General features: G+C 51.2%; 1 protein-coding gene across 1 annotated transcript in view; it reads left to right on the forward strand.

Moving 5' to 3' along the window:
* CTIF (CBP80/20-dependent translation initiation factor) overlaps positions 1 to 5,000 on the forward strand; it is a 288,329-nt gene that overhangs the window by 136,608 nt on the left and 146,721 nt on the right.

Genomic DNA, 5,000 nt, shown 5'->3' on the forward strand with positions numbered 1-5,000 from the left:
ATCACTCTTATCACAGAGTCAGCTGGTCTCAGCGCCACCCATCATACGTGTCGGCTTGCTCAGCATGCTTGCATGACCCTCAGACCCAAGATGCTTGTTTATAGCTGCCGTCTGAGGGCAAGGCCCCTGTATTCCCAGTCTAGGGTCAGCAGCTCTGCTGCACCTGCCTTAATCCCCCAGAAATACCTGCTGTCCCAGGTTGTGAGGTCTTAGCCTCAGCCTGCCTCGGGATGGGCGGATTTTACATTAATGGGTTTCTGCAACCCGAGCAGTAACATGGTGCCCACAATGCCACATCCTAGGCCAGTGCTGACCTCTGGGATGGGAGTGAATGTGTGTGTGTGTGTGTGTGTGTGTGTTTCACGTGTCCTCTGCTTGAGCTGCATGCAGAAGGAGTATTATCTTCCCTTCCTCCCTGGAGAGGCTTGGTTTATATAATCTACTTGTCTCCTAGGCCCGCTTAGTTATTGAAAGTGCTCAGAGGTTAGACAGAGGGGAGCTGCAGCCAGGTCTCAGAGCTCAGGGAGAAGGGTTCTCAAGCGGAGAGGTGGAGGAGAGCAGGGGCCAGGGGGGTCCAGGGAAATGCTGCAGAGGCCCGCGTGACTGGCTGAGCAGACTCACACACCAGCTGGTGATCCAGAGGCTGCTGGGGCTCTTCTTCATTTGCAGGGGTTGGGTGGGGGTGGTGCTCATACCTGGACTGATGTCCACCTGGGGCTCTTTCGGAGCATGGGATAGAAGAATTTATTGAGTAAAGAAATAGAACAAAGGCTACTGTGTACTCTTAAATGGTCATTCTGACCTGATAAATTTCCCATTCTCCGCTCAAGGGGTACATTCTATTAATATCTAAAGAGCAGGGAGAAATCTCTGGTCTAAAGCCAGAGCCCCGTTGTCCCTGGCCAGGCCTGGGGATACCAGTTCATGCTCCTCTCCAGGTTCCTTACTGATCCTTCCTGTCACTGGGTGCCGGTCCTGCACATACCACCCTTTCCAGCCCTTTTGTAGGAACTGTTTTAGGGCAGCTGCTTCCTAATTGAATGGGTGGGGGGTGGGTACATTTTTCACTGTGGCTGGATCTTTCTTCTTTAAACACTTGCTATTCCCTCTACCTGGAAAATTTTTTCCACCTTTTAAAAATTAGGATATAATTCACATGCCATAAAATTCACCCTGCAAAATAATATGAGTGAATGGTTTTTAGTATATTCATGAGGTTATGCAACTGTCCAAATTCCAGAATGTTTTCATTACCCCCCAAGGAAACCTGGAGCCCACTGGCAGTCACTTCCCATTCTGCCTCTCCCCAGCCCCTGGAAGACACTCATTTACTTGCTGTGTTTGCACATTTGCCAATTCTGGACATTTCATAAAAACGAAATTGAACTATATGGGGATTTTTGGTGATTAGCTTCTTTCCCTGAGCATGATGTTCTCAAGATTCATCCATGCTGCAGCCTGTATCAGAATTTCCTTCCTTTTCATGGCTGTGTAATAACTCCATTGTATGGAGCCATCACATATCTATGCAGCCATCAGTTAAAGGACATTTGATTTGTTTCCATTTTTGGCTGTTATGAATACTGCTGCTTTGAACATTCACATACAAGCCTCATCTCTCACTAGTGGCTTTGAAGAACTTCGGCTAGCCTAGGTCAGCAGCTAATCTGATGGCAGGTCTTAGCTAAACCCACAGTCTCCCTCATTCTTCCTCTTTTGGCCTCATGTTCGCCTCTCTTGACACCCAGATGCCCTTGTTTTGGAGGTAGTGGGCAGCGTATTGAGTTGTGTGTGTCACGTGGTACCCCTGCCAGTTTGAATCTGAAGAACAAAGGGGCTGATTGAAGAAGGTCCTCCAGTGAAGCCTGTATAAATACAGTGTACCCCGTTTTATACAGGACGGTTTGAAAGTTCTACACAGGTGCCCCAGGCATTCATTCATTTATTCACCATGGTGCCAGTAGGCCGGGGCCCAGGCAGCCTTGTGGGTGGGGCCAGTCCTCTACAGCACTGGCCTTGGGGTGCTCCTGGGGAAGGAAGACCTCAGGAGTGCAAAGCTTGGTTCTGTCACTTTGTTCAGCTGATTTCTGGTCTCCCACTGGGATCCACCAGCTTTAGACCAAAGAGAACACAGGCAGAATTCCTCCACCCTTTCCTAGCACGCTGCCTGGTCCCCACACTCTCTGCTCATTCCCTCCATCTTCCCTAACCTGAGCTTTCTTCACTCTCTTCCCCATAAACTGCCTCCTCTGGACTCTGTCTGCCAGGACTGGGGGCCTGAGAACAGGAAGCAGAGCAGCCCTGCTTGTCCTGATGTACTCAGCTCAGCCCTGAGCAGAGAGGGTCAGCGTGATGGGAGAAATGGTGGTGGCGAGGATGGCAGTGACACCACCAGCGATGCTGACTGAGGTTCGCTGCATCCTAGGCACTGCTGTACATTCTTTACATGTTTATCAACACAGTTAACCCTCAGAAGAACCCTAGGAGGCAGATGCTATTATCATCATCCCCATTTCACAGATGTGAAAACTGAGGCACATAGAGCTTAGGTCACCTGTTTAAAGTCACATAGCCATCAAGAACTGTGGCTCCAGAGCCCAGACTTTTAACTATTCTGACATTTTATATAGATGCTGGGAAAGATTGAAGGCAGGAGGAGAAGGGGACGACAGAGGATGAGATGGTTGGATGGCATCACCGCCTCAATGGACATGAGTTTGAGCAAGCTCCAGGAGTTGATGATGGACAGGGAAGCCTGGTGTGCTGCAGTCCATGGGGTCATAAAGAGTCGGACACAACTGAGCGACAACTGAACTGAACTGAACTGAACATTCATATTAGTGATTTGGAGGCAATGGAAGAACACAGAAGTCAGAGTAGTGGCTTTGTTAGAAGCCCTAAGTGGTCCTGCCTGCCCCCCCCGGGCCACACTGAGTCCTGGCAGAGAGTTGGAACTCCATGAGTCTGGGTCACCAGGGCAGCTCCCCTCTGCTACGGCCGTGGGGAGCGGGGAGGCAAGGATGCAGCTCAGAGCCCAGGACTCTGGAGCCTGGGCAGGGGAGGCCGGCCCCTCATGAGCTCCTGGAAGGCCAAGTATCGGGACAGCTCCCTCAGCCCGGCCCCGGGGCCCAGCTCCTCGTCCAGGCCTCCGGCTTGAGAGGAGCCTCGGCTTCCTGCCATTGTCTGCGGTGGGGCCCGCCCAGTGTGTTCCTGCGCTGACCTGAGGCTGGGAGGGAGGGAAGGGGCCAGCCCGGGGCTGGGTCAGGGTGGGAGAGGGGAAATGAGAGGGGAAGACTTGGTGTTTTTCCTTGTTTGTGTTTTGTATTAAAGAAAGCAAATAATATCCTTTGAGAAAACCATTAAACAAAGCACATCCTCAGGTCTCAGGGCCCCATTGTGGCTGTCCGGCCGGAATTCATTCATGCCTTCTCGGCCGATTGTTGGAGGTAAGAGACAGGCTGTGAGGGAGGGACCAATGATATAAATAATGTAAATTAAATAAAATTTGAAGTGTGCTGTTCGCTCCCTGGACTCAACGGGTGTCTTAGGGCCAGCGTCTGAGAGGCCAGGGTCCCTGTGTCCTCCTGAGTCTGTTGTCCCCCCAGCGCCCTCATTCCCGCTCCAGGAAGCACCTCGAGGCTGACGGGGTTACCAGAGTCCAAGGCTGATCAGCCCTGTGGTCAGGGGCAAAGCCCAGAGAAGGCAGCCTGCCAGGACCCTCCACTGTGGAGCCGGAATCCAGAGGGTGGCATGCACTGTCCCCATTGAGCGTCTGGGCCTCAGTCTCCTTGTCTATAAAGTGCAGCTAGGGGCTCGCTGGACTCTCCCCTAGCACACTGGGCCTGTCACACCCTCTGACCCCTGCACACCCAGGGCCCTGTGGGCAGCATGAGGACCACGCTCAGGCTGTGCACTCTGCATCACGACCCATGCCCAGATGTCCCGGGTCCAAGCCAGGCCACTGCCTCCCTGCAGACCGCCAGCCTTAGGTACACTCAAGCCCTCCCACCCTGCCCCAGCCAGACCATAATAGAAGGGCAGTACTTTTCCTGTGTCCCACCAGAACACACTTTCCTGGGGAGAGGGGAATAATAAGAAAAGAGCTGGCTATCAGCTCACCTTCTGCAAATAATTCTGCCTGCTGCCTGGCATTTTACTCCCATCAGCCCTGCATGGTAAGGAAAGGGTTTCTCTCCAGCCTCGGTGTAAATATATTGGTGGCTCAGGTGGTAAAGAATCCACCTGCAATGCAGGAGACCCAGGTTCGATCCCTGGGTTGGGAAGATGCCCTGGAGAAGGGAATGACAACCCACTCCAGTATCCTTGCTTGGAAAATCCCACGGACAGAGGAGCCCGGAGGGCTACAGTTCATGGGGTCAAAAAGAGTCAGACATGACTGAGCTACTAACACTTCTCTCCAACCTTGATGTAAACATATATATACGTAGTTGTTATCATGATGACAATATATGCAAAAGACCAACCTTAAAATTTTCCACAATTTAACATTTAAAAAGATATTAGCTATTTGCATGTTTCCCCTAAATGCACCCCAGGAGTATAAGTAACAAGGATCTTTGGTTAAAAAAAAAAAAATGCATGAAGCCTTCTGGACTAGGATGAGGAGAAACCTGGATCCTGGCACATTCCGTCTGCATGAGGCTCAGGGTTTGCAAGGAGGCTGTGCCTCCTTGGTCCTCTCCACAGCTCAGAGAAGATAGTCACATTCCCCTGGTGTTAGGAGGCCTAATGTTAGAGGGTTAGCTTGTCCACCATCAGATTCCAATCTGATTCTCTTGCTAATTCTCTGCCACACCTTGCACACCCTCATCCATCTCTCCTGACCTGAGTGTTCTCATTTGAATGGCTGGATTTGACAAAGTCTAGGGACCCCCCTGTTCTTTGGTTCTATGATTCCACCATCATCACCTGGTGGGAAATGCATAGACTCAAATATTTTTCAATCTGGATTTGGGGGTCAGAGCCTAGCCTTTCCAAAC

This window comes from Bison bison, unplaced genomic scaffold (genome assembly GCF_000754665.1).
Source record: "Bison bison bison isolate TAMUID 2011002044 unplaced genomic scaffold, Bison_UMD1.0 scf7180017864153, whole genome shotgun sequence".
Taxonomy (NCBI): Eukaryota; Metazoa; Chordata; class Mammalia; order Artiodactyla; family Bovidae; genus Bison; species Bison bison.